Below are 27416 nucleotides of genomic sequence, written 5' to 3' on the forward strand. Positions count from 1 at the left end.
CCCAGGAACCACAGACAGGCACCGGAGCTCGCTGGCGCGCTCTGTCTGCGCTTGCGTGTGCGTGTGCGTGTGCGTGTGCGTGTTGTGCGAGTGGGTGTGTAGGCGTGTGTGTGTGTGTGTGTGTGTGTGCGCGCGCGCGCGCGCCTGTGTGTCTGTGTGCCTGTGTGTGTGCGCGTCCGGGTTTGCGTGTTCCTTTCTCTCCGCTTCTTCACTCTGGCTCTTTTCCTCTTTCTGCCGGGCACCCCCGACCTTACTGAGGTGATAGAAGGAGCAGGCAGAAAAGTCAGGGCCCAGAGAACTTGGCACGAGAAAGCAGCTCCATCTACCAGACATGTAGAAGCCCCTCCCCGACGACCGACCGCAGCGTCCCCGTTCTGCTCAAGTGCCGCTGGGGACGTTGCCCGGGATCTCCCGCCCGCTAGGTCACCGACGAAGGCGCCTCCGTTTTCCCAAGAGCGCGCTCGCGCCCAGGACGGAGGGAGGAGCAGCACGGTGTGACGACGGGGAGGAAGAGTCGCGTCCGAAGGCCCGTCGGTGCCTGCCGACGTCCCGGCTCTCCCTGTCTCGAGACCTCTGGGCTTCAGGGTTCTGTGCCGCAAGGCTTTCCCGCCGCAGCCCCCGGGACCCAGGGCGCGCTGTGTGCGCTGCCCGTCTCCAGCGTTTGGGCCCTGTGGGCCTTCTTGCGTCCCACTGGAAAGGGGACCCTGGGACGGAGAGAAGACGGGCAGGGGGCGGGCTTCGGCAAAGAGAGCGACGGCCATCCACAGACGTCCGACGAGGCCCTCCGGGGCGCCAAGCTCTCCATTTTCCACGGCACGTGTCCTCGTCAGGTTCTGCCACCTCTCGCCGGCATGCGTAGGCACACCGCTGGTCTTGCGGCCCCAGAGGCGAGGAGGCGAACGCCCCGGAGGCCGAGATTGGCACCCGCGTTCTCGGCTGCTGGGTGGCCAGCACCTAGGAGAGTGTCTGGCCGGAAGCAGCCAGGCGATCGATCCCTGGGTGCTGGATGAGCCTCGGCGGCAAGAAGTAGGCTCGTGGGGAAGGACGGCGGCCGAGGCCCGGGCCCCCACCGAGGCCGCGCTCCGTGCTGAGCGGTCCGCTCCGTGTTTCCCGCTTGCGTTCTCACCAGCACTCGCCCCCGCAAGGAGGCACGAACTCCAGGACCCCCTCGCACCAGATGAGGAAAGCGCAGCTCAGGGAGGGCACGTCACTCGCGGGAGACGGCGGCCCTTGGGTTTCAGCTCAGGACTTCGGTCTCCCGAGCCTGCGTTTCGGGGCAAGGCTCCGGTCCCGCGCTCCGGGAAACTGACAGGGACGCAGTCCCGCTTCTCCCCGCAGAAGGTGCTCCTCGGAGATCAGATCCGGGGACCCGTCAGAACCACCCCGGGCACGAGCTGGCAGGGAGCGACGCGCACCGCCCCTCCCCCCCCATCCCGCAGCCCGCAGCCCGCAGCCCGCAGCCCGCAGCCCGCAGCCCGAGGAAGCGAGGAGCAGGCGATAGAGGCGCTGGGTTGGCAGGAGGGGAAACGGGGCCGGCAGGAGAAGCGAACCGCGGAGAGACTCCCTCCCAGGACGACGATGGCTGAACGGGGAGAGGAGGGAGCTTTGGGTCCTCTCTCGTCCTGCTTTGACCGGGATGTCCCCATTTTTCCACAGCGAGCGAGTATGGCTCTTGGATTCGGTGGGGAAGACGTGGTTTATCTGGAGGACTTTTCCCTTCGGGGGTTCAAAGTCCGTTCTCTGAGGCAAGGCTCCCTCTCTGCCTCCCTGTCCTTCCCATTCGCCTCCCCGGAAGCCAGCTCTCCTCCCGGTTTCCTGGATCCCTTGGCCACGGTCCTCTGTTGCAAACACAGGCAGGTGCAAAGAAGATGCGAAAGGCTGCCCGAGCCACGCGAACGGAAAGCTGAAGCCAGGGAGCCAGGAAGGGCTGGCTGCTGAGGGAGGACGTGTCCTGTCAGGAGGCTTTTCAACTCCCTCTGACAGATGCGGCCTGGAGGGGCGGGGCCCGGCCGGGGCCCTGGGGTGGTAGGGGTCGGGTGTGAGGGGGTGGGTGGGGAGGCGGGGGGAGGCGGGAAGAGAGGGAGGCCCCCGAGTGAGGGGACACCAAAAGCCTCAGCCATCAAGACTCCTCATCTTTGCATCCAGCGTTCTCAAACTCAAAACGAACGCAAGCTCATCCACCAGGAGCAACGTAGCAGCGTTTCCAAGCGAGGCAGGACCGCCCGAAGGCGAAAGCAGAATGGGATCCCAGTCAGGTGGAGCTTGAAACTCAGACCCACCCACCCCCCTACCCCCCCACCCCGGGAAGGGGGCTTCTGGAAGGAAAAGCGAGACAAACTGACAGGGACAAACTTAGGTCGGGAAAGGAGTGTTGATTGTGAATGAGCCTCTCAAGGACAAGCGAGCGGGTACCAGGTTTTAGAAGATGACCTGCAGCGGCACAGACGCCAGCAAAGGCAGAAGCCATCCCGTCTTGGGTGAGGTGCCCGAGACGCGCCTCTCTAACCCAGTCCGCCCTGTCCTTGGAGAAGCGGGCGGTGTCTGGAAAAGCCTGACCAGGTGTCTTTCCTCGGTGGGCGGGGCTGGTCGCTTTGGGACCCGTTTGGGCCTCCCGGCACCGCCGTGGAATCCGTTCCACCTGACAGGACGACTCTACCCGGCGGCTGGGGCGGCGGGGGCGGGGCGCCGAGGGAAGGGCTGGGGTGTCACCGGAGCGGGAGCCGAGCGGGTGGGAAGAGGCCGAGGCCAGAGGGAGCCGGCGGGCGGCGTGTGCGGCGTCGGGGTCCCGGTCCCGGTCCCGGTCCCGGTCCCGCCGGGCTGGCCCCGATTGGCCCTGGGTTCGGGTGGGGCCGCGAGCTGGAAGGGTTGGGCTGTGGCGGGGAGGGGTTGGGCCCTGCCCATGGGCGGCGCCGGCGGGCCCGCGGTGCGGAGGGTGGCGGGGGGGGTGGGGGAGGGCTGGCTGGAGGGGTGGGGGGCGTCCGCGGAGGACGGAGGCCGGAGGCGGCAAAAGGCGAGGGAGGCAAAAGCCTACAGCACCCGGTATTCCCAGGCGGTCTCCCATCCAAGTACTAACCAGGCCCGACCCTGCTTAGCTTCCGAGATCAGACGAGATCGGGCGCGTTCAGGGTGGTATGGCCGTAGACGCTGGCGCCTGCCGCCGGCGCCCCTAAGAAGCCGCGCCGCGTCGCCCGGCCCGCGGCTCGCGCGCGCGCCCAGGCCTCTGTGACGCGCACCCGCCGCCGCCGGCGCCCCCTGCGCCCGCGCTCGGCCTGCCGCCTTCCTCCCGCTGCTGCCTCCCGCCGCGGCCGCCTCGGGCGCGGCCAGCGGGCCAGCCAAACCCTGCGCTGCCCCGCCCTGCTGCCCTCCCAGGGCGCGGAGGCCTGGAGCAGCCCGGGGTGCGAGGAGGCGGGGCGGGGCGGGCGGCGGTGGGAAACGAGGGGTGGTGGGGGCGGGGATGGGGGCGGGGCGCCTGGCTGGGCGCTCTCCCCTCGCGGCCCGGGAACACTCCAGGCCGCCCTGGCCGCTCGGATCCGGCGATGGGTCGCAGGAGATGCGGCTGCTGGGAGGTGGGGGGCGCGGGGCACTTGGCCCGAGGCGTCGGGGCGTCGGGCCGCCGGGCCCGTGCTCCTCTGAGTCCCCTCCGGCCCGAGGGGCCTCCCAGCGGGAGCCCTGACCTCTGCGGCGCCGGCCGGGCCCCGACTTGCCCAAACCCAGGCGGAGCCACCGGCGCGACCAGAGGGCGTCAGCGGAAGCCCGCCGCGCTGCCCCTGAGGGCGCGGGGAGGCGGGGCGGCCACCCTTCCCCCCGCCAGCGCCGCCCAGGAGACCGGCACCCCGCCCCCAACCCGCCCCTCGCGGGGACCCTGGACAGCTCCTGCTGGCGCCAGCCCAGAGACCCAGAGACAGAGACAGAGACAGAGACACGGAGAAACAGAGAAACGGCGACACGGAGAGGATCCAAGACACGGACCTAGACAGACACCCACCCTGACCCAGAGAGGCTCTGCCCAAGAGCTCGCTTCCCCCCCAGGAGGGCGGTGGTGCTGGAGCTGGGCCCGGGCCAGGAGGCAGGGGCCCCGGGGCTGGCGATCACCCCTGGGGCCCTAGGCCGCGCAGACAGGCTCTCAGGAGTCCCGGGCTCCCGGCATCGCTGCCCCGCCATCGCCCAGGAACCACAGACAGGCACCGGAGCTCGCTGGCGCGCTCTGTCTGCGCTTGCGTGTGCGTGTGCGTGTGCGTGTGCGTGTTGTGCGAGTGGGTGTGTAGGCGTGTGTGTGTGTGTGTGTGTGTGTGCGCGCGCGCGCGCCTGTGTGTCTGTGTGCCTGTGTGTGTGCGCGTCCGGGTTTGCGTGTTCCTTTCTCTCCGCTTCTTCACTCTGGCTCTTTTCCTCTTTCTGCCGGGCACCCCCGACCTTACTGAGGTGATAGAAGGAGCAGGCAGAAAAGTCAGGGCCCAGAGAACTTGGCACGAGAAAGCAGCTCCATCTACCAGACATGTAGAAGCCCCTCCCCGACGACCGACCGCAGCGTCCCCGTTCTGCTCAAGTGCCGCTGGGGACGTTGCCCGGGATCTCCCGCCCGCTAGGTCACCGACGAAGGCGCCTCCGTTTTCCCAAGAGCGCGCTCGCGCCCAGGACGGAGGGAGGAGCAGCACGGTGTGACGACGGGGAGGAAGAGTCGCGTCCGAAGGCCCGTCGGTGCCTGCCGACGTCCCGGCTCTCCCTGTCTCGAGACCTCTGGGCTTCAGGGTTCTGTGCCGCAAGGCTTTCCCGCCGCAGCCCCCGGGACCCAGGGCGCGCTGTGTGCGCTGCCCGTCTCCAGCGTTTGGGCCCTGTGGGCCTTCTTGCGTCCCACTGGAAAGGGGACCCTGGGACGGAGAGAAGACGGGCAGGGGGCGGGCTTCGGCAAAGAGAGCGACGGCCATCCACAGACGTCCGACGAGGCCCTCCGGGGCGCCAAGCTCTCCATTTTCCACGGCACGTGTCCTCGTCAGGTTCTGCCACCTCTCGCCGGCATGCGTAGGCACACCGCTGGTCTTGCGGCCCCAGAGGCGAGGAGGCGAACGCCCCGGAGGCCGAGATTGGCACCCGCGTTCTCGGCTGCTGGGTGGCCAGCACCTAGGAGAGTGTCTGGCCGGAAGCAGCCAGGCGATCGATCCCTGGGTGCTGGATGAGCCTCGGCGGCAAGAAGTAGGCTCGTGGGGAAGGACGGCGGCCGAGGCCCGGGCCCCCACCGAGGCCGCGCTCCGTGCTGAGCGGTCCGCTCCGTGTTTCCCGCTTGCGTTCTCACCAGCACTCGCCCCCGCAAGGAGGCACGAACTCCAGGACCCCCTCGCACCAGATGAGGAAAGCGCAGCTCAGGGAGGGCACGTCACTCGCGGGAGACGGCGGCCCTTGGGTTTCAGCTCAGGACTTCGGTCTCCCGAGCCTGCGTTTCGGGGCAAGGCTCCGGTCCCGCGCTCCGGGAAACTGACAGGGACGCAGTCCCGCTTCTCCCCGCAGAAGGTGCTCCTCGGAGATCAGATCCGGGGACCCGTCAGAACCACCCCGGGCACGAGCTGGCAGGGAGCGACGCGCACCGCCCCTGCCCCCCCATCCCGCAGCCCGCGGCCCGCAGCCCGCAGCCCGCAGCCCGCAGCCCGCAGCCCGCAGCCCGAGGAAGCGAGGAGCAGGCGATAGAGGCGCTGGGTTGGCAGGAGGGGACACGGGGCCGGCAGGAGAAGCGAACCGCGAAGAGACTCCCTCCCAGGACGACGATGGCTGAACGGGGAGAGGAGGGAGCTTTGGGTCCTCTCTCGTCCTGCTTTGACCGGGATGTCCCCATTTTTCCACAGCGAGCGAGTATGGCTCTTGGATTCGGTGGGGAAGACGTGGTTTATCTGGAGGACTTTTCCCTTCGGGGGTTCAAAGTCCGTTCTCTGAGGCAAGGCTCCCTCTCTGCCTCCCTGTCCTTCCCATTCGCCTCCCCGGAAGCCAGCTCTCCTCCCGGTTTCCTGGATCCCTTGGCCACGGTCCTCTGTTGCAAACACAGGCAGGTGCAAAGAAGATGCGAAAGGCTGCCCGAGCCACGCGAACGGAAAGCTGAAGCCAGGGAGCCAGGAAGGGCTGGCTGCTGAGGGAGGACGTGTCCTGTCAGGAGGCTTTTCAACTCCCTCTGACAGATGCGGCCTGGAGGGGCGGGGCCCGGCCGGGGCCCTGGGGTGGTAGGGGTCGGGTGTGAGGGGGTGGGTGGGGAGGCGGGGGGAGGCGGGAAGAGAGGGAGGCCCCCGAGTGAGGGGACACCAAAAGCCTCAGCCATCAAGACTCCTCATCTTTGCATCCAGCGTTCTCAAACTCAAAACGAACGCAAGCTCATCCACCAGGAGCAACGTAGCAGCGTTTCCAAGCGAGGCAGGACCGCCCGAAGGCGAAAGCAGAATGGGATCCTAGTCAGGTGGAGCTTGAAACTCAGACCCACCCACCCCCCTACCCCCCCACCACCTCCCCCCCTCCCCGCCACCCCGGGAAGGGGGCTTCTGGAAGGAAAAGCGAGACAAACTGACAGGGACAAACTTAGGTCGGGAAAGGAGTGTTGATTGTGAATGAGCCTCTCAAGGACAAGCGAGCGGGTACCAGGTTTTAGAAGATGACCTGCAGCGGCACAGACGCCAGCAAAGGCAGAAGCCATCCCGTCTTGGGTGAGGTGCCCGAGACGCGCCTCTCTAACCCAGTCCGCCCTGTCCTTGGAGAAGCGGGCGGTGTCTGGAAAAGCCTGACCAGGTGTCTTTCCTCGGTGGGCGGGGCTGGTCGCTTTGGGACCCGTTTGGGCCTCCCGGCACCGCCGTGGAATCCGTTCCACCTGACAGGACGACTCTACCCGGCGGCTGGGGCGGCGGGGGCGGGGCGCCGAGGGAAGGGCTGGGGTGTCACCGGAGCGGGAGCCGAGCGGGTGGGAAGAGGCCGAGGCCAGAGGGAGCCGGCGGGCGGCGTGTGCGGCGTCGGGGTCCCGGTCCCGGTCCCGGTCCCGGTCCCGCCGGGCTGGCCCCGATTGGCCCTGGGTTCGGGTGGGGCCGCGAGCTGGAAGGGTTGGGCTGTGGCGGGGAGGGGTTGGGCCCTGCCCATGGGCGGCGCCGGCGGGCCCGCGGTGCGGAGGGTGGCGGGGGGGGTGGGGGAGGGCTGGCTGGAGGGGTGGGGGGCGTCCGCGGAGGACGGAGGCCGGAGGCGGCAAAAGGCGAGGGAGGCAAAAGCCTACAGCACCCGGTATTCCCAGGCGGTCTCCCATCCAAGTACTAACCAGGCCCGACCCTGCTTAGCTTCCGAGATCAGACGAGATCGGGCGCGTTCAGGGTGGTATGGCCGTAGACGCTGGCGCCTGCCGCCGGCGCCCCTAAGAAGCCGCGCCGCGTCGCCCGGCCCGCGGCTCGCGCGCGCGCCCAGGCCTCTGTGACGCGCACCCGCCGCCGCCGGCGCCCCCTGCGCCCGCGCTCGGCCTGCCGCCTTCCTCCCGCTGCTGCCTCCCGCCGCGGCCGCCTCGGGCGCGGCCAGCGGGCCAGCCAAACCCTGCGCTGCCCCGCCCTGCTGCCCTCCCAGGGCGCGGAGGCCTGGAGCAGCCCGGGGTGCGAGGAGGCGGGGCGGGGCGGGCGGCGGTGGGAAACGAGGGGTGGTGGGGGCGGGGATGGGGGCGGGGCGCCTGGCTGGGCGCTCTCCCCTCGCGGCCCGGGAACACTCCAGGCCGCCCTGGCCGCTCGGATCCGGCGATGGGTCGCAGGAGATGCGGCTGCTGGGAGGTGGGGGGCGCGGGGCACTTGGCCCGAGGCGTCGGGGCGTCGGGCCGCCGGGCCCGTGCTCCTCTGAGTCCCCTCCGGCCCGAGGGGCCTCCCAGCGGGAGCCCTGACCTCTGCGGCGCCGGCCGGGCCCCGACTTGCCCAAACCCAGGCGGAGCCACCGGCGCGACCAGAGGGCGTCAGCGGAAGCCCGCCGCGCTGCCCCTGAGGGCGCGGGGAGGCGGGGCGGCCACCCTTCCCCCCGCCAGCGCCGCCCAGGAGACCGGCACCCCGCCCCCAACCCGCCCCTCGCGGGGACCCTGGACAGCTCCTGCTGGCGCCAGCCCAGAGACCCAGAGACAGAGACAGAGACAGAGACACGGAGAAACAGAGAAACGGCGACACGGAGAGGATCCAAGACACGGACCTAGACAGACACCCACCCTGACCCAGAGAGGCTCTGCCCAAGAGCTCGCTTCCCCCCCAGGAGGGCGGTGGTGCTGGAGCTGGGCCCGGGCCAGGAGGCAGGGGCCCCGGGGCTGGCGATCACCCCTGGGGCCCTAGGCCGCGCAGACAGGCTCTCAGGAGTCCCGGGCTCCCGGCATCGCTGCCCCGCCATCGCCCAGGAACCACAGACAGGCACCGGAGCTCGCTGGCGCGCTCTGTCTGCGCTTGCGTGTGCGTGTGCGTGTGCGTGTGCGTGTTGTGCGAGTGGGTGTGTAGGCGTGTGTGTGTGTGTGTGTGTGTGTGCGCGCGCGCGCGCGCCTGTGTGTCTGTGTGCCTGTGTGTGTGCGCGTCCGGGTTTGCGTGTTCCTTTCTCTCCGCTTCTTCACTCTGGCTCTTTTCCTCTTTCTGCCGGGCACCCCCGACCTTACTGAGGTGATAGAAGGAGCAGGCAGAAAAGTCAGGGCCCAGAGAACTTGGCACGAGAAAGCAGCTCCATCTACCAGACATGTAGAAGCCCCTCCCCGACGACCGACCGCAGCGTCCCCGTTCTGCTCAAGTGCCGCTGGGGACGTTGCCCGGGATCTCCCGCCCGCTAGGTCACCGACGAAGGCGCCTCCGTTTTCCCAAGAGCGCGCTCGCGCCCAGGACGGAGGGAGGAGCAGCACGGTGTGACGACGGGGAGGAAGAGTCGCGTCCGAAGGCCCGTCGGTGCCTGCCGACGTCCCGGCTCTCCCTGTCTCGAGACCTCTGGGCTTCAGGGTTCTGTGCCGCAAGGCTTTCCCGCCGCAGCCCCCGGGACCCAGGGCGCGCTGTGTGCGCTGCCCGTCTCCAGCGTTTGGGCCCTGTGGGCCTTCTTGCGTCCCACTGGAAAGGGGACCCTGGGACGGAGAGAAGACGGGCAGGGGGCGGGCTTCGGCAAAGAGAGCGACGGCCATCCACAGACGTCCGACGAGGCCCTCCGGGGCGCCAAGCTCTCCATTTTCCACGGCACGTGTCCTCGTCAGGTTCTGCCACCTCTCGCCGGCATGCGTAGGCACACCGCTGGTCTTGCGGCCCCAGAGGCGAGGAGGCGAACGCCCCGGAGGCCGAGATTGGCACCCGCGTTCTCGGCTGCTGGGTGGCCAGCACCTAGGAGAGTGTCTGGCCGGAAGCAGCCAGGCGATCGATCCCTGGGTGCTGGATGAGCCTCGGCGGCAAGAAGTAGGCTCGTGGGGAAGGACGGCGGCCGAGGCCCGGGCCCCCACCGAGGCCGCGCTCCGTGCTGAGCGGTCCGCTCCGTGTTTCCCGCTTGCGTTCTCACCAGCACTCGCCCCCGCAAGGAGGCACGAACTCCAGGACCCCCTCGCACCAGATGAGGAAAGCGCAGCTCAGGGAGGGCACGTCACTCGCGGGAGACGGCGGCCCTTGGGTTTCAGCTCAGGACTTCGGTCTCCCGAGCCTGCGTTTCGGGGCAAGGCTCCGGTCCCGCGCTCCGGGAAACTGACAGGGACGCAGTCCCGCTTCTCCCCGCAGAAGGTGCTCCTCGGAGATCAGATCCGGGGACCCGTCAGAACCACCCCGGGCACGAGCTGGCAGGGAGCGACGCGCACCGCCCCTCCCCCCCCATCCCGCAGCCCGCAGCCCGCAGCCCGCAGCCCGCAGCCCGCAGCCCGAGGAAGCGAGGAGCAGGCGATAGAGGCGCTGGGTTGGCAGGAGGGGAAACGGGGCCGGCAGGAGAAGCGAACCGCGGAGAGACTCCCTCCCAGGACGACGATGGCTGAACGGGGAGAGGAGGGAGCTTTGGGTCCTCTCTCGTCCTGCTTTGACCGGGATGTCCCCATTTTTCCACAGCGAGCGAGTATGGCTCTTGGATTCGGTGGGGAAGACGTGGTTTATCTGGAGGACTTTTCCCTTCGGGGGTTCAAAGTCCGTTCTCTGAGGCAAGGCTCCCTCTCTGCCTCCCTGTCCTTCCCATTCGCCTCCCCGGAAGCCAGCTCTCCTCCCGGTTTCCTGGATCCCTTGGCCACGGTCCTCTGTTGCAAACACAGGCAGGTGCAAAGAAGATGCGAAAGGCTGCCCGAGCCACGCGAACGGAAAGCTGAAGCCAGGGAGCCAGGAAGGGCTGGCTGCTGAGGGAGGACGTGTCCTGTCAGGAGGCTTTTCAACTCCCTCTGACAGATGCGGCCTGGAGGGGCGGGGCCCGGCCGGGGCCCTGGGGTGGTAGGGGTCGGGTGTGAGGGGGTGGGTGGGGAGGCGGGGGGAGGCGGGAAGAGAGGGAGGCCCCCGAGTGAGGGGACACCAAAAGCCTCAGCCATCAAGACTCCTCATCTTTGCATCCAGCGTTCTCAAACTCAAAACGAACGCAAGCTCATCCACCAGGAGCAACGTAGCAGCGTTTCCAAGCGAGGCAGGACCGCCCGAAGGCGAAAGCAGAATGGGATCCCAGTCAGGTGGAGCTTGAAACTCAGACCCACCCACCCCCCTACCCCCCACCCCGGGAAGGGGGCTTCTGGAAGGAAAAGCGAGACAAACTGACAGGGACAAACTTAGGTCGGGAAAGGAGTGTTGATTGTGAATGAGCCTCTCAAGGACAAGCGAGCGGGTACCAGGTTTTAGAAGATGACCTGCAGCGGCACAGACGCCAGCAAAGGCAGAAGCCATCCCGTCTTGGGTGAGGTGCCCGAGACGCGCCTCTCTAACCCAGTCCGCCCTGTCCTTGGAGAAGCGGGCGGTGTCTGGAAAAGCCTGACCAGGTGTCTTTCCTCGGTGGGCGGGGCTGGTCGCTTTGGGACCCGTTTGGGCCTCCCGGCACCGCCGTGGAATCCGTTCCACCTGACAGGACGACTCTACCCGGCGGCTGGGGCGGCGGGGGCGGGGCGCCGAGGGAAGGGCTGGGGTGTCACCGGAGCGGGAGCCGAGCGGGTGGGAAGAGGCCGAGGCCAGAGGGAGCCGGCGGGCGGCGTGTGCGGCGTCGGGGTCCCGGTCCCGGTCCCGGTCCCGGTCCCGCCGGGCTGGCCCCGATTGGCCCTGGGTTCGGGTGGGGCCGCGAGCTGGAAGGGTTGGGCTGTGGCGGGGAGGGGTTGGGCCCTGCCCATGGGCGGCGCCGGCGGGCCCGCGGTGCGGAGGGTGGCGGGGGGGGTGGGGGAGGGCTGGCTGGAGGGGTGGGGGGCGTCCGCGGAGGACGGAGGCCGGAGGCGGCAAAAGGCGAGGGAGGCAAAAGCCTACAGCACCCGGTATTCCCAGGCGGTCTCCCATCCAAGTACTAACCAGGCCCGACCCTGCTTAGCTTCCGAGATCAGACGAGATCGGGCGCGTTCAGGGTGGTATGGCCGTAGACGCTGGCGCCTGCCGCCGGCGCCCCTAAGAAGCCGCGCCGCGTCGCCCGGCCCGCGGCTCGCGCGCGCGCCCAGGCCTCTGTGACGCGCACCCGCCGCCGCCGGCGCCCCCTGCGCCCGCGCTCGGCCTGCCGCCTTCCTCCCGCTGCTGCCTCCCGCCGCGGCCGCCTCGGGCGCGGCCAGCGGGCCAGCCAAACCCTGCGCTGCCCCGCCCTGCTGCCCTCCCAGGGCGCGGAGGCCTGGAGCAGCCCGGGGTGCGAGGAGGCGGGGCGGGGCGGGCGGCGGTGGGAAACGAGGGGTGGTGGGGGCGGGGATGGGGGCGGGGCGCCTGGCTGGGCGCTCTCCCCTCGCGGCCCGGGAACACTCCAGGCCGCCCTGGCCGCTCGGATCCGGCGATGGGTCGCAGGAGATGCGGCTGCTGGGAGGTGGGGGGCGCGGGGCACTTGGCCCGAGGCGTCGGGGCGTCGGGCCGCCGGGCCCGTGCTCCTCTGAGTCCCCTCCGGCCCGAGGGGCCTCCCAGCGGGAGCCCTGACCTCTGCGGCGCCGGCCGGGCCCCGACTTGCCCAAACCCAGGCGGAGCCACCGGCGCGACCAGAGGGCGTCAGCGGAAGCCCGCCGCGCTGCCCCTGAGGGCGCGGGGAGGCGGGGCGGCCACCCTTCCCCCCGCCAGCGCCGCCCAGGAGACCGGCACCCCGCCCCCAACCCGCCCCTCGCGGGGACCCTGGACAGCTCCTGCTGGCGCCAGCCCAGAGACCCAGAGACAGAGACAGAGACAGAGACACGGAGAAACAGAGAAACGGCGACACGGAGAGGATCCAAGACACGGACCTAGACAGACACCCACCCTGACCCAGAGAGGCTCTGCCCAAGAGCTCGCTTCCCCCCCAGGAGGGCGGTGGTGCTGGAGCTGGGCCCGGGCCAGGAGGCAGGGGCCCCGGGGCTGGCGATCACCCCTGGGGCCCTAGGCCGCGCAGACAGGCTCTCAGGAGTCCCGGGCTCCCGGCATCGCTGCCCCGCCATCGCCCAGGAACCACAGACAGGCACCGGAGCTCGCTGGCGCGCTCTGTCTGCGCTTGCGTGTGCGTGTGCGTGTGCGTGTGCGTGTTGTGCGAGTGGGTGTGTAGGCGTGTGTGTGTGTGTGTGTGTGTGTGCGCGCGCGCGCGCCTGTGTGTCTGTGTGCCTGTGTGTGTGCGCGTCCGGGTTTGCGTGTTCCTTTCTCTCCGCTTCTTCACTCTGGCTCTTTTCCTCTTTCTGCCGGGCACCCCCGACCTTACTGAGGTGATAGAAGGAGCAGGCAGAAAAGTCAGGGCCCAGAGAACTTGGCACGAGAAAGCAGCTCCATCTACCAGACATGTAGAAGCCCCTCCCCGACGACCGACCGCAGCGTCCCCGTTCTGCTCAAGTGCCGCTGGGGACGTTGCCCGGGATCTCCCGCCCGCTAGGTCACCGACGAAGGCGCCTCCGTTTTCCCAAGAGCGCGCTCGCGCCCAGGACGGAGGGAGGAGCAGCACGGTGTGACGACGGGGAGGAAGAGTCGCGTCCGAAGGCCCGTCGGTGCCTGCCGACGTCCCGGCTCTCCCTGTCTCGAGACCTCTGGGCTTCAGGGTTCTGTGCCGCAAGGCTTTCCCGCCGCAGCCCCCGGGACCCAGGGCGCGCTGTGTGCGCTGCCCGTCTCCAGCGTTTGGGCCCTGTGGGCCTTCTTGCGTCCCACTGGAAAGGGGACCCTGGGACGGAGAGAAGACGGGCAGGGGGCGGGCTTCGGCAAAGAGAGCGACGGCCATCCACAGACGTCCGACGAGGCCCTCCGGGGCGCCAAGCTCTCCATTTTCCACGGCACGTGTCCTCGTCAGGTTCTGCCACCTCTCGCCGGCATGCGTAGGCACACCGCTGGTCTTGCGGCCCCAGAGGCGAGGAGGCGAACGCCCCGGAGGCCGAGATTGGCACCCGCGTTCTCGGCTGCTGGGTGGCCAGCACCTAGGAGAGTGTCTGGCCGGAAGCAGCCAGGCGATCGATCCCTGGGTGCTGGATGAGCCTCGGCGGCAAGAAGTAGGCTCGTGGGGAAGGACGGCGGCCGAGGCCCGGGCCCCCACCGAGGCCGCGCTCCGTGCTGAGCGGTCCGCTCCGTGTTTCCCGCTTGCGTTCTCACCAGCACTCGCCCCCGCAAGGAGGCACGAACTCCAGGACCCCCTCGCACCAGATGAGGAAAGCGCAGCTCAGGGAGGGCACGTCACTCGCGGGAGACGGCGGCCCTTGGGTTTCAGCTCAGGACTTCGGTCTCCCGAGCCTGCGTTTCGGGGCAAGGCTCCGGTCCCGCGCTCCGGGAAACTGACAGGGACGCAGTCCCGCTTCTCCCCGCAGAAGGTGCTCCTCGGAGATCAGATCCGGGGACCCGTCAGAACCACCCCGGGCACGAGCTGGCAGGGAGCGACGCGCACCGCCCCTGCCCCCCCCATCCCGCAGCCCGCGGCCCGCAGCCCGCAGCCCGCAGCCCGCAGCCCGCAGCCCGCAGCCCGAGGAAGCGAGGAGCAGGCGATAGAGGCGCTGGGTTGGCAGGAGGGGACACGGGGCCGGCAGGAGAAGCGAACCGCGAAGAGACTCCCTCCCAGGACGACGATGGCTGAACGGGGAGAGGAGGGAGCTTTGGGTCCTCTCTCGTCCTGCTTTGACCGGGATGTCCCCATTTTTCCACAGCGAGCGAGTATGGCTCTTGGATTCGGTGGGGAAGACGTGGTTTATCTGGAGGACTTTTCCCTTCGGGGGTTCAAAGTCCGTTCTCTGAGGCAAGGCTCCCTCTCTGCCTCCCTGTCCTTCCCATTCGCCTCCCCGGAAGCCAGCTCTCCTCCCGGTTTCCTGGATCCCTTGGCCACGGTCCTCTGTTGCAAACACAGGCAGGTGCAAAGAAGATGCGAAAGGCTGCCCGAGCCACGCGAACGGAAAGCTGAAGCCAGGGAGCCAGGAAGGGCTGGCTGCTGAGGGAGGACGTGTCCTGTCAGGAGGCTTTTCAACTCCCTCTGACAGATGCGGCCTGGAGGGGGCGGGGCCCGGCCGGGGCCCTGGGGTGGTAGGGGTCGGGTGTGAGGGGGTGGGTGGGGAGGCGGGGGGAGGCGGGAAGAGAGGGAGGCCCCCGAGTGAGGGGACACCAAAAGCCTCAGCCATCAAGACTCCTCATCTTTGCATCCAGCGTTCTCAAACTCAAAACGAACGCAAGCTCATCCACCAGGAGCAACGTAGCAGCGTTTCCAAGCGAGGCAGGACCGCCCGAAGGCGAAAGCAGAATGGGATCCTAGTCAGGTGGAGCTTGAAACTCAGACCCACCCACCCCCCTACCCCCCCACCACCTCCCCCCCTCCCCGCCACCCCGGGAAGGGGGCTTCTGGAAGGAAAAGCGAGACAAACTGACAGGGACAAACTTAGGTCGGGAAAGGAGTGTTGATTGTGAATGAGCCTCTCAAGGACAAGCGAGCGGGTACCAGGTTTTAGAAGATGACCTGCAGCGGCACAGACGCCAGCAAAGGCAGAAGCCATCCCGTCTTGGGTGAGGTGCCCGAGACGCGCCTCTCTAACCCAGTCCGCCCTGTCCTTGGAGAAGCGGGCGGTGTCTGGAAAAGCCTGACCAGGTGTCTTTCCTCGGTGGGCGGGGCTGGTCGCTTTGGGACCCGTTTGGGCCTCCCGGCACCGCCGTGGAATCCGTTCCACCTGACAGGACGACTCTACCCGGCGGCTGGGGCGGCGGGGGCGGGGCGCCGAGGGAAGGGCTGGGGTGTCACCGGAGCGGGAGCCGAGCGGGTGGGAAGAGGCCGAGGCCAGAGGGAGCCGGCGGGCGGCGTGTGCGGCGTCGGGGTCCCGGTCCCGGTCCCGGTCCCGGTCCCGCCGGGCTGGCCCCGATTGGCCCTGGGTTCGGGTGGGGCCGCGAGCTGGAAGGGTTGGGCTGTGGCGGGGAGGGGTTGGGCCCTGCCCATGGGCGGCGCCGGCGGGCCCGCGGTGCGGAGGGTGGCGGGGGGGGTGGGGGAGGGCTGGCTGGAGGGGTGGGGGGCGTCCGCGGAGGACGGAGGCCGGAGGCGGCAAAAGGCGAGGGAGGCAAAAGCCTACAGCACCCGGTATTCCCAGGCGGTCTCCCATCCAAGTACTAACCAGGCCCGACCCTGCTTAGCTTCCGAGATCAGACGAGATCGGGCGCGTTCAGGGTGGTATGGCCGTAGACGCTGGCGCCTGCCGCCGGCGCCCCTAAGAAGCCGCGCCGCGTCGCCCGGCCCGCGGCTCGCGCGCGCGCCCAGGCCTCTGTGACGCGCAACCCGCCGCCGCCGGCGCCCCCTGCGCCCGCGCTCGGCCTGCCGCCTTCCTCCCGCTGCTGCCTCCCCGCCGCGGCCGCCTCGGCGCGGCCAGCGGGCCAGCCAAACCCTGCGCTGCCCCGCCCTGCTGCCCTCCCAGGGCGCGGAGGCCTGGAGCAGCCCGGGGTGCGAGGAGGCGGGGCGGGGCGGGCGGCGGTGGGAAACGAGGGGTGGTGGGGGCGGGGATGGGGGCGGGGCGCCTGGCTGGGCGCTCTCCCCTCGCGGCCCGGGAACACTCCAGGCCGCCCTGGCCGCTCGGATCCGGCGATGGGTCGCAGGAGATGCGGCTGCTGGGAGGTGGGGGGCGCGGGGCACTTGGCCCGAGGCGTCGGGGCGTCGGGCCGCCGGGCCCCGTGCTCCTCTGAGTCCCCTCCGGCCCGAGGGGCCTCCCAGCGGGAGCCCTGACCTCTGCGGCGCCGGCCGGGCCCCGACTTGCCCAAACCCAGGCGGAGCCACCGGCGCGACCAGAGGGCGTCAAGCGGAAGCCCGCCGCGCTGCCCCTGAGGGCGCGGGAGGCGGGGCGGCCACCCTTCCCCCCGCCAGCGCCGCCCAGGAGACCGGCACCCCGCCCCCAACCCGCCCCTCGCGGGGACCCTGGACAGCTCCTGCTGGCGCCAGCCCAGAGACCCAGAGACAGAGACAGAGACAGAGACACGGAGAAACAGAGAAACGGCGACACGGAGAGGATCCAAGACACGGACCTAGACAGACACCCACCCTGACCCAGAGAGGCTCTGCCCAAGAGCTCGCTTCCCCCCCAGGAGGGCGGTGGTGCTGGAGCTGGGCCCGGGCCAGGAGGCAGGGGCCCCGGGGCTGGCGATCACCCCTGGGGCCCTAGGCCGCGCAGACAGGCTCTCAGGAGTCCCGGGCTCCCGGCATCGCTGCCCCGCCATCGCCCAGGAACCACAGACAGGCACCGGAGCTCGCTGGCGCGCTCTGTCTGCGCTTGCGTGTGCGTGTGCGTGTGCGTGTGCGTGTTGTGCGAGTGGGTGTGTAGGCGTGTGTGTGTGTGTGTGTGTGTGCGCGCGCGCGCGCGCCTGTGTGTCTGTGTGCCTGTGTGTGTGCGCGTCCGGGTTTGCGTGTTCCTTTCTCTCCGCTTCTTCACTCTGGCTCTTTTCCTCTTTCTGCCGGGCACCCCCGACCTTACTGAGGTGATAGAAGGAGCAGGCAGAAAAGTCAGGGCCAGAGAACTTGGCACGAGAAAGCAGCTCCATCTACCAGACATGTAGAAGCCCCTCCCCGACGACCGACCGCAGCGTCCCCGTTCTGCTCAAGTGCCGCTGGGGACGTTGCCCGGGATCTCCCGCCCGCTAGGTCACCGACGAAGGCGCCTCCGTTTTCCCAAGAGCGCGCTCGCGCCCAGGACGGAGGGAGGAGCAGCACGGTGTGACGACGGGGAGGAAGAGTCGCGTCCGAAGGCCCGTCGGTGCCTGCCGACGTCCCGGCTCTCCCTGTCTCGAGACCTCTGGGCTTCAGGGTTCTGTGCCGCAAGGCTTTCCCGCCGCAGCCCCCGGGGACCCAGGGCGCGCTGTGTGCGCTGCCCGTCCTCCAGCGTTTGGGCCCTGTGGGCCTTCTTGCGTCCCACTGGAAAGGGGACCCTGGGACGGAGAGAAGACGGGCAGGGGGCGGGCTTCGGCAAAGAGAGCGACGGCGTACTGGCCCAAACGTCATCTGAGTGACGGACCGAAGACGGGCTCCCGACCATGAATCTCTGCCCCCCGTCGGATCAAGGCGCACCCTAAGCCCTCAACCTAACTGGGGAGCCGACCGGTTCTTTCGTCTGAGCGACCGCGTGCGCGGGGCAGCCGGCGTCACTATTGGACCGCAGCTCCCCCGAAGGTTGACGGTGGGGTGGAAGGACTCCCCCCCCGAGGGAACTGGGTTGGGTCTGAGAGGGTTGCCTTGCTTCGACGCCGAGCCGCAGGAAGCCGTCGGCCTATGGCCCCCGAGGGGGCGTAGAGAGTTGGGGGGCGAGGCCAAACTCTCGACCTCCTTGCTGGAGGGGCGCGCCTGACTCCCTTGAGAAAGAAAGGCCAGACTAGGCCAGAGTACTCGGCACGGGGAGATGCCGGCTCCCCTAGTCTCCGAGGCTTTGTTCAGGCCTCCGCAGTGCCCCCCTGGAACCTGTTCCGGGTGGCGGCGCGGACCCGGGGAGGGGAAGCTCCGGACTGCTCCTCTCCTAGAGTGAGTCCACAGGTTAGGAGCCGCAGGCCCCAGCTAGCGGCAACGTCAGACGGGAGACCGCCGGGGCTTGCGGCCCCGCTGGGTTTCAGCGAAGGCACTCAGGGGTAGGTCGCTGGTGTTGCAAGCGAAGGTCTGTGAGGGGTTCTTCGGTCAGGCCCCTCTCCGCCGGCGCGCCTGCGTACTAGCAGGAACGGCCAGGCCAGTGGAGACCTGGAGGGCAGTCCCACCCCCACCAGGTCCTGACGTTCCCATCGCCGCCCTCGGCGCTCTGGAGGGTGGCAGGGGGCCGGGGAGCGCAGCCTAGGCCTTTGCAATCCAGGCAGAGCAGACAAGGTCGCTATGCTCATTCCGCGCGGCTCGGGAGGAGTTCCGAGCCTGTGCCCGCCAGGAGCTCTTCCTCCCCACCCTTGATCTTGTCGCCAGCCTGTGGATGCCTGCCCTTCTTCTCCAAGAGATTGCCGGCGGCGATGGGGCGTCGGGTGCATGGAGGGAGCCTCAGGGGTCCCAGCCGGCCCACCGCGGGCCAAGCCCGGACGCCTTTTAGAAGCCATCGTGCTGGTTCGCAGTTTCCACGACTTCAAGACTGCAAGCCGCCCAGAACACAGGGGGGCCAGCGGCTCCAGAACCAAGGGTGAAGCACCGCGTCTATTGGGGCTGGTTCAGCGGCCTCCAGCTTGCGGCCAGGGGCCCAGGCGCCCTCTGCAAGGGGCGGCATCAAGCGGGACGGGCGGAGGACTGTGGCACGGTGCTTCGTTCGGCGGAGGTGTTTCAGCACGGGCTGCACCTCAACAAGCAAGGCTTGTGGTCCGAGCCACCTCCAAGCGATGGCAAAGCGTTCGGTCCCAGTCCAACGGACTCTACCTTTCGCGGGGAATTGAGTTTCCCGGACGGACAATGCCTCCGAGGCTTGGGATCCGCTGTGCGAGGAGAGGCGCCCCCCCCCGGTTTCCAGGGGGCGAAGTTGAGCTGCGAGGAGTTCAGGACAGAGACGGTAGGCTTCGACGACACCAAGGGTTGCGCTCCCAAGCAGCGACAAGTGCCCCCGCCTCCAAGAGTTGGCCTGCGAGATCACGGGCGGGAACGCCGGGGTCATTGACACACAGGCGGGGGTGGGGGGGGCTCGCTCGCCCGCGCAGGAGCTCGCTGGTCATCCGGACATGAGGCTGCTGGTCTCAAGTCCCCCCCACCCAGTTCTAGGTCATCCCCGCTGCCAGAGCGGACACATCCATGGCACGTTCTGCAGGAGTCAGCCTGCGCCTGCGCCTCGCGCCGCTACACCCTCTGGGCGCTATCTAAAGGCCCCCTGCTCTGCGTCCTGGAGAAGCTGAATGAGCTAGCAGTCAGGGCCGCAAGAATGCCGGTCGGGCCTCAACTGGAGTCAGAGGCAAAGCACTCGAAAAGAGTTTGGAGTCTCAGGGGCGAGCCCCCCAACCTTCGAACTCACGCCCCCAAAGCACTAGCAGGGCTCGTGACAAGCGTCTGAGACTGAGGACAAGCCAAAGCGCTCCGGCCCTCGCACCTTCCCTCGGCGGTGCCGCGTAGCAAGTGTGCCCAACGGATTCCCAGGTTGTACCCAAGGGATGTCCCGCTCAGCCTCCGCGAAGGGCGCTTGCGGAGGATCCCCTCTCTTGCCGAACGAGCGAAGCTGGGCGGGCGGAGATCTTTCCGGGAGCCAGGCAGGGCTTGGGGCCCCGAACAAGTAGAGGTTGGGCACCGGTGGCTTCGGCAGGCCCCCCGTCCAGGGGGGGAGCGCAGACCGGGCTTAGATGGAGATGATGGGGCTGCGCAGAGCACTAGGAGGTCTATGCCAAAGCGGGCCGCGCGCGAGTGTCAGCCTGGACTGGCTGCCCTGGCCTTAGGCTCTCCTGCTCCCTCGAAGTCGCTTCGATGCCCCGATTGCGGCGGTGCCAGGGGGCTTGCGTCCCTCCCTGAAGTCGCTAGGTGGCGAGAAGCCGGGAGCTGACCCCTGTGCCCACGCGCCTGCGTCTGGCAAGGAGGGGAAGGCAGCGAGTCTCCGCTGCCGCCCTCCCCTCCAACTGGTCGTATCGGGGCTGCGCCAAGACCCGATGCGCGAGGCGCCCCCGGCCGAGGGGATCCCTTCGGGAGGAGGGGCGCTGCCTTGATTTGACTGGCATGCGCGGGGGAGGCAAGGCGTGGGAAGTCCGACCCCCTGGCCCCCCCAAACCCAGGGCAGTGTGCCCCGGAGATTCAGACGTCCTGGGTGACGCCGGTCCAAGCCCCGGTGCCGCTGGGTCGGCGCGTGACCCATCGGCCGGGTCTCCCGGGCGCCACCGCTGCTCAGGTCAAGCACTCCCTTGGGGGTCGGGTGACACCGGACCGGGCAGTGTGAGACGTCAGGGAGGGGAGAGGCTGGGTACATTGGAGAGGTGCCGTCACTGTGGGAATGGGACAAGATGGCCACGAAGGACTAATGGGCCACCAGTTGCCGGGGGCGTCGCCCGCGTCGGGACCCGGTGGGTGTGGACTGGGCGACCTGGGAAAATGTGCCGGGCACGATCCCGGACGTCTGAAAAGGACTGAAGCGGGTCCCAGGCACGGCTTTAGGGGCGTCGGAGGACACACTAACGGCGGCCTGGTCAGTAACAACCGGAGAGGGCGTCCCCAGAGGGCAGAGTTTCGTTCCTTTCTACCGGCAGGCCAGACTAAGGGGGCCCGGAAAGTCAGTGGGTCGTTCGAGAGAATGGGCCCGTGATCCCTCCGTTGCATCCGCGGGAGCGCCCACTGCGTTGCCCCCGCGGCGTGGACAAGTCAAGCAGGCCCTTGCCGTGCTTGCCTCCCGAGCTGGGCTGGAGAGCTAAACTGGTCAGAACGTAGGACAAGAGAGACCAGGGCGAGATGCCCGGCCCCTTGGGAGGTGGGTGGACCTCATCCTATCTCCGGGAACTGAGCCAGACCCAGGCAGAGTGGCCGATTCCGACGGGAAAGTCGGCGTGACTTCAGACAAGCCTCACGGCAGAAGCCGCCCAATGAGCTCCCCTTCAGCACGACGGGGCATTCGGTTGAGGAAGGCCCACTAGGACGCCCCGAGCAGGGAGCAGAGTTGAGCTGGCGGTTCTGGTCGGCATTTTATTTCTCGACGGGTCAAGCGGCCCTCTCGTGCAGATGTCCCTTGACAAATCGCAGCCCTCCCTGGCTAACAGGGCAACACCAGCCCTCCTCCTTGCACTCTCCGATGGGGGGAACAGGAAGGGATTGGCACGAAGGTTGAGCGAGAGATAGCGAGAACTCGGCTCTGCGACGGTGCTGGCCGACGGCCGACCAGTGGCCCGTTTAGGGTAGCGAGCCCTGTTGGCTCCCTTAGGGGCTTAGGGAGAAGGGCCCACCGGAGACACGAACGCTTTCGACCTGGGGGGCCGCACTTCGTTCCCCGCGGGGGGGGGGCTCCAGCCGCCGTGCTCTCCGGGGGGGTGATTCGATAACCCTCCCGGCCACACACCACTATCGGCGGGCAAGGGGCCCCAGTGAAGGTCTTCGACCGGGGTCTAGGCTCGCCGAGTCACGGACTGTTCCCTGTCCAAACTGCAGGGCTCACACTTGCACCCCGCGGCGTGACCATGCCGCCAGGCCCACGACCCACAGAAGCCCGGTCTGAGGGGATCAGCGCTCCCACCAGGGCTCCGGTTCCCGAGAGCGTGGCCTTGAGCAGGCCCCTCGAGCCCCGCTCGCCGGGGGTTCGGATCGAACGGCGGGAGCCACCCGACACGACTAGCTAACAAACGTGCTGGCAGGATCCTCGGAAGCGACATCCCAGGACCTCTATCTTGCCGCCCCTCCTGGGAGCTTCCTCCAAGCAAGCGCTGGAGGCGAAGAGGCGGCTATTGGCGCAGGAGAAGGGGCGGCGCCCCCGGCTCGGTGGATCTGGGGGACTGTCGCGTTTGTTGTCTCTCTGGCCTTGCTGGAAGTTTCCGTGAAGCCGGGGGCCCTCCCGAGTGGCGGCCTTATCGGATTTCCTTCACCAGTCAGGTTACACGGGTTCTGCGGTGCCCAGCCGATCAGAAGCCCACCCTCCCGGTGACAGAGCCTTTTTGGAGAGATCTGTGGGGCCTTGAAGGACTCGGGGGCAGCGCCGGGTAGTCTACAGGCTGATGCATATCTCGTTACCTCAACCATGGGACTGGGACCACCGTACGCGGCCGTGGGTTTGTCCCCTCGCTGGCTCCTCCCGTTTGCCCAATGTGTTGTAACGCAGCGGCTCTCTCAAGGGAGAGAGCCAACCCGTTTCTGGCGGCGGAAGGTCTAGGTGCGGCAGAAAGCCTGTCATGGGCCAGAAGAGCTGGGTCTTCGGGTCCCAGGTGGGCCACTGCAGGGCGCTATCTTCAGAGGGAGAGGCGGGACCAGCTTCGCTCTGCAGGCCTCGGCGGGGTGAGACGCCCGGTGGCGTGAGCGAAGGGGGAGGGGAGCTGGGGGGCGAAAACAAGCCCGCGGAGGGCAAACCTGGGCCGCGGCCCCGACCCTGCTTAGCTTTTTTTTTTTTTTTTGATCGGGCGCGTTCAGGGTGGTATGGCCCGTAGACGCTGGCGCCTGCCGCCGGCGCCCCTAAGAAGCCGCGCCGCGTCGCCGGCCCGCGGCTCGCGCGCGCGCCCAGGCCTCTGTGACGCGCACCCGCCGCCGCCGGCGCCCCCCTGCGCCCGCGCTCGGCCTGCCGCCTTCCTCCCGCTGCTGCCTCCCGCCGCGGCCGCCTCGGGCGCGGCCAGCGGGCCAGCCAAACCCTGCGCTGCCCCGCCCTGCTGCCCTCCCAGGGCGCGGAGGCCTGGAGCAGCCCGGGGTGCGAGGAGGCGGGCGGGGCGGGCGGCGGTGGGAAACGAGGGGTGGTGGGGGCGGGGATGGGGCGGGGCGCCTGGGCTGGGCGCTCTCCCTCGCGGCCCGGGAACACTCCAGGCCGCCCTGGCCGCTCGGATCCGGCGATGGGTCGCAGGAGATGCGGCTTGCTGGGAGGTGGGGGGCGCGGGGCACTTGGCCGAGGCGTCGGGCGTCGGGCCGCCGGGCCCGTGCTCCTCTGAGTCCCCTCCGGCCCGAGGGGCCTCCCAGCGGGAGCCCTGACCTCTGCGGCGCCGGCCGGGCCCGACTTGCCCAAACCCAGGCGGAGCCACCGGCGCGACCAGAGGGCGTCAGCGGAAGCCCGCCGCGCTGCCCCTGAGGGCGCGGGGAGGCGGGGCGGCCACCCTTCCTCCCGCCAGCGCCGCCCAGGAGACCGGCACCCCGCCCCCAACCCGCCCCTCGCGGGGACCCTGGACAGCTCCTGCTGGCGCCAGCCCAGAGACCCAGAGACAGAGACAGAGACAGAGACACGGAGAAACAGAGAAACGGCGACACGGAGAGGATCCAAGACACGGACCTAGACAGACACCCACCCTGACCCAGAGAGGCTCTGCCCAAGAGCTCGCTTCCCCCCCAGGAGGGCGGGTGGTGCTGGAGCTGGGCCCGGGCCAGGAGGCAGGGGCCCGGGGCTGGCGATCACCCCTGGGGCCCTAGGCCGCGCAGACAGGCTCTCAGGAGTCCCGGGCTCCCGGCATCGCTGCCCCGCCATCGCCCAGGAACCACAGACAGGCACCGGAGCTCGCTGGCGCGCTCTGTCTGCGCTTGCGTGTGCGTGTGCGTGTGCGTGTGCGTGTTGTGCGAGTGGGTGTGTAGGCGTGTGTGTGTGTGTGTGTGTGTGTGCGCGCGCGCGCGCGCCTGTGTGTCTGTGTGCCTGTGTGTGTGCGCGTCCGGGTTTGCGTGTTCCTTTCTCTCCGCTTCTTCACTCTGGCTCTTTTCCTCTTTCTGCCGGGCACCCCCGACCTTACTGAGGTGATAGAAGGAGCAGGCAGAAAAGTCAGGGCCCAGAGAACTTGGCACGAGAAAGCAGCTCCATCTACCAGACATGTAGAAGCCCCTCCCCGACGACCGACCGCAGCGTCCCCGTTCTGCTCAAGTGCCGCTGGGGACGTTGCCCGGGATCTCCCGCCGCTAGGTCACCGACGAAGGCGCCTCCGTTTTCCCAAGAGCGCGCTCGCGCCCAGGACGGAGGGAGGAGCAGCACGGTGTGACGACGGGGAGGAAGAGTCGCGTCCGAAGGCCCGTCGGTGCCTGCCGACGTCCCGGCTCTCCCTGTCTCGAGACCTCTGGGCTTCAGGGTTCTGTGCCGCAAGGCTTTCCCGCCGCAGCCCCCGGGACCCAGGGCGCGCTGTGTGCGCTGCCGTCTCCAGCGTTTGGGCCCTGTGGGCCTTCTTGCGTCCCACTGGAAAGGGGACCCTGGGACGGAGAGAAGACGGGCAGGGGGCGGGCTTCGGCAAAGAGAGCGACGGCCATCCACAGACGTCCGACGAGGCCCTCCGGGGCGCCAAGCTCTCCATTTTCCACGGCACGTGTCCTCGTCAGGTTCTGCCACCTCTCGCCGGCATGCGTAGGCACACCGCTGGTCTTGCGGCCCCAGAGGCGAGGAGGCGAACGCCCCGGAGGCCGAGATTGGCACCCGCGTTCTCGGCTGCTGGGTGGCCAGCACCTAGGAGAGTGTCTGGCCGGAAGCAGCCAGGCGATCGATCCCTGGGTGCTGGATGAGCCTCGGCGGCAAGAAGTAGGCTCGTGGGGAAGGACGGCGGCCGAGGCCCGGGCCCCACCGAGGCCGCGCTCCGTGCTGAGCGGTCCGCTCGTGTTTCCCGCTTGCGTTCTCACCAGCACTCGCCCCCGCAAGGAGGCACGAACTCCAGGACCCCCTCGCACCAGATGAGGAAAGCGCAGCTCAGGGAGGGCACGTCACTCGCGGGAGACGGCGGCCCTTGGGTTTCAGCTCAGGACTTCGGTCTCCCGAGCCTGCGTTTCGGGGCAAGGCTCCGGTCCCGCGCTCCGGGAAACTGACAGGGACGCAGTCCCGCTTCTCCCCGCAGAAGGTGCTCCTCGGAGATCAGATCCGGGGACCCGTCAGAACCACCCCGGGCACGAGCTGGCAGGGAGCGACGCGCACCGCCCCTCCCCCCCCATCCCGCAGCCCGCAGCCCGCAGCCCGCAGCCCGCAGCCCGCAGCCCGAGGAAGCGAGGAGCAGGCGATAGAGGCGCTGGGTTGGCAGGAGGGGAAACGGGGCCGGCAGGAGAAGCGAACCGCGGAGAGACTCCCTCCCAGGACGACGATGGCTGAACGGGGAGAGGAGGGAGCTTTGGGTCCTCTCTCGTCCTGCTTTGACCGGGATGTCCCCATTTTTCCACAGCGAGCGAGTATGGCTCTTGGATTCGGTGGGGAAGACGTGGTTTATCTGGAGGACTTTTCCCTTCGGGGGTTCAAAGTCCGTTCTCTGAGGCAAGGCTCCCTCTCTGCCTCCCTGTCCTTCCCATTCGCCTCCCCGGAAGCCAGCTCTCCTCCCGGTTTCCTGGATCCCTTGGCCACGGTCCTCTGTTGCAAACACAGGCAGGTGCAAAGAAGATGCGAAAGGCTGCCCGAGCCACGCGAACGGAAAGCTGAAGCCAGGGAGCCAGGAAGGGCTGGCTGCTGAGGGAGGACGTGTCCTGTCAGGAGGCTTTTCAACTCCCTCTGACAGATGCGGCCTGGAGGGGCGGGGCCCGGCCGGGGCCCTGGGGTGGTAGGGGTCGGGTGTGAGGGGGTGGGTGGGGAGGCGGGGGGAGGCGGGAAGAGAGGGAGGCCCCCGAGTGAGGGGACACCAAAAGCCTCAGCCATCAAGACTCCTCATCTTTGCATCCAGCGTTCTCAAACTCAAAACGAACGCAAGCTCATCCACCAGGAGCAACGTAGCAGCGTTTCCAAGCGAGGCAGGACCGCCCGAAGGCGAAAGCAGAATGGGATCCTAGTCAGGTGGAGCTTGAAACTCAGACCCACCCACCCCCCTACCCCCCCACCACCTCCCCCCCTCCCCGCCACCCCGGGAAGGGGGCTTCTGGAAGGAAAAGCGAGACAAACTGACAGGGACAAACTTAGGTCGGGAAAGGAGTGTTGATTGTGAATGAGCCTCTCAAGGACAAGCGAGCGGGTACCAGGTTTTAGAAGATGACCTGCAGCGGCACAGACGCCAGCAAAGGCAGAAGCCATCCCGTCTTGGGTGAGGTGCCCGAGACGCGCCTCTCTAACCCAGTCCGCCCTGTCCTTGGAGAAGCGGGCGGTGTCTGGAAAAGCCTGACCAGGTGTCTTTCCTCGGTGGGCGGGGCTGGTCGCTTTGGGACCCGTTTGGGCCTCCCGGCACCGCCGTGGAATCCGTTCCACCTGACAGGACGACTCTACCCGGCGGCTGGGGCGGCGGGGGCGGGGCGCCGAGGGAAGGGCTGGGGTGTCACCGGAGCGGGAGCCGAGCGGGTGGGAAGAGGCCGAGGCCAGAGGGAGCCGGCGGGCGGCGTGTGCGGCGTCGGGGTCCCGGTCCCGGTCCCGGTCCCGGTCCCGCCGGGCTGGCCCCGATTGGCCCTGGGTTCGGGTGGGGCCGCGAGCTGGAAGGGTTGGGCTGTGGCGGGGAGGGGTTGGGCCCTGCCCATGGGCGGCGCCGGCGGGCCCGCGGTGCGGAGGGTGGCGGGGGGGGTGGGGGAGGGCTGGCTGGAGGGGTGGGGGGCGTCCGCGGAGGACGGAGGCCGGAGGCGGCAAAAGGCGAGGGAGGCAAAAGCCTACAGCACCCGGTATTCCCAGGCGGTCTCCCATCCAAGTACTAACCAGGCCCGACCCTGCTTAGCTTCCGAGATCAGACGAGATCGGGCGCGTTCAGGGTGGTATGGCCGTAGACGCTGGCGCCTGCCGCCGGCGCCCCTAAGAAGCCGCGCCGCGTCGCCCGGCCCGCGGCTCGCGCGCGCGCCTAGGCCTCTGTGACGCGCACCCGCCGCCGCCGGCGCCCCCTGCGCCCGCGCTCGGCCTGCCGCCTTCCTCCCGCTGCTGCCTCCCGCCGCGGCCGCCTCGGGCGCGGCCAGCGGGCCAGCCAAACCCTGCGCTGCCCCGCCCTGCTGCCCTCCCAGGGCGCGGAGGCCTGGAGCAGCCCGGGGTGCGAGGAGGCGGGGCGGGGCGGGCGGCGGTGGGAAACGAGGGGTGGTGGGGGCGGGGATGGGGGCGGGGCGCCTGGCTGGGCGCTCTCCCCTCGCGGCCCGGGAACACTCCAGGCCGCCCTGGCCGCTCGGATCCGGCGATGGGTCGCAGGAGATGCGGCTGCTGGGAGGTGGGGGGCGCGGGGCACTTGGCCCGAGGCGTCGGGGCGTCGGGCCGCCGGGCCCGTGCTCCTCTGAGTCCCCTCCGGCCCGAGGGGCCTCCCAGCGGGAGCCCTGACCTCTGCGGCGCCGGCCGGGCCCCGACTTGCCCAAACCCAGGCGGAGCCACCGGCGCGACCAGAGGGCGTCAGCGGAAGCCCGCCGCGCTGCCCCTGAGGGCGCGGGGAGGCGGGGCGGCCACCCTTCCTCCCGCCAGCGCCGCCCAGGAGACCGGCACCCCG

General features: G+C 69.2%; 5 non-coding genes across 5 annotated transcripts; all 5 read right to left on the reverse strand.

The window, feature by feature from the left end:
* Positions 1-3024: 3024 nt before the first annotated feature.
* On the reverse strand, positions 3025-3143 carry LOC138919529 (5S ribosomal RNA). The gene has a single exon (XR_011429758.1). It is a non-coding gene; the product is annotated as a 5S ribosomal RNA (ribosomal RNA).
* Positions 3144-7221: 4078 nt separating this feature from the next.
* LOC138919530 (5S ribosomal RNA) lies at positions 7222-7340 on the reverse strand. Its single transcript, XR_011429759.1, has one exon. It is a non-coding gene; the product is annotated as a 5S ribosomal RNA (ribosomal RNA).
* A 4043-nt stretch (positions 7341-11383) lies between these two features.
* On the reverse strand, positions 11384-11502 carry LOC138919531 (5S ribosomal RNA). The gene has a single exon (XR_011429761.1). It is a non-coding gene; the product is annotated as a 5S ribosomal RNA (ribosomal RNA).
* Positions 11503-15582: 4080 nt separating this feature from the next.
* Positions 15583-15701, reverse strand: LOC138919535 (5S ribosomal RNA). The gene has a single exon (XR_011429765.1). It is a non-coding gene; the product is annotated as a 5S ribosomal RNA (ribosomal RNA).
* Positions 15702-26604: 10903 nt separating this feature from the next.
* Positions 26605-26723, reverse strand: LOC138919115 (5S ribosomal RNA). The gene has a single exon (XR_011429048.1). It is a non-coding gene; the product is annotated as a 5S ribosomal RNA (ribosomal RNA).
* Between the last annotated feature and the right edge of the window lie 693 nt (positions 26724-27416).

Source organism: Equus caballus, chromosome 1 (genome assembly GCF_041296265.1).
Source record: "Equus caballus isolate H_3958 breed thoroughbred chromosome 1, TB-T2T, whole genome shotgun sequence".
NCBI lineage: Eukaryota > Metazoa > Chordata > Mammalia > Perissodactyla > Equidae > Equus > Equus caballus.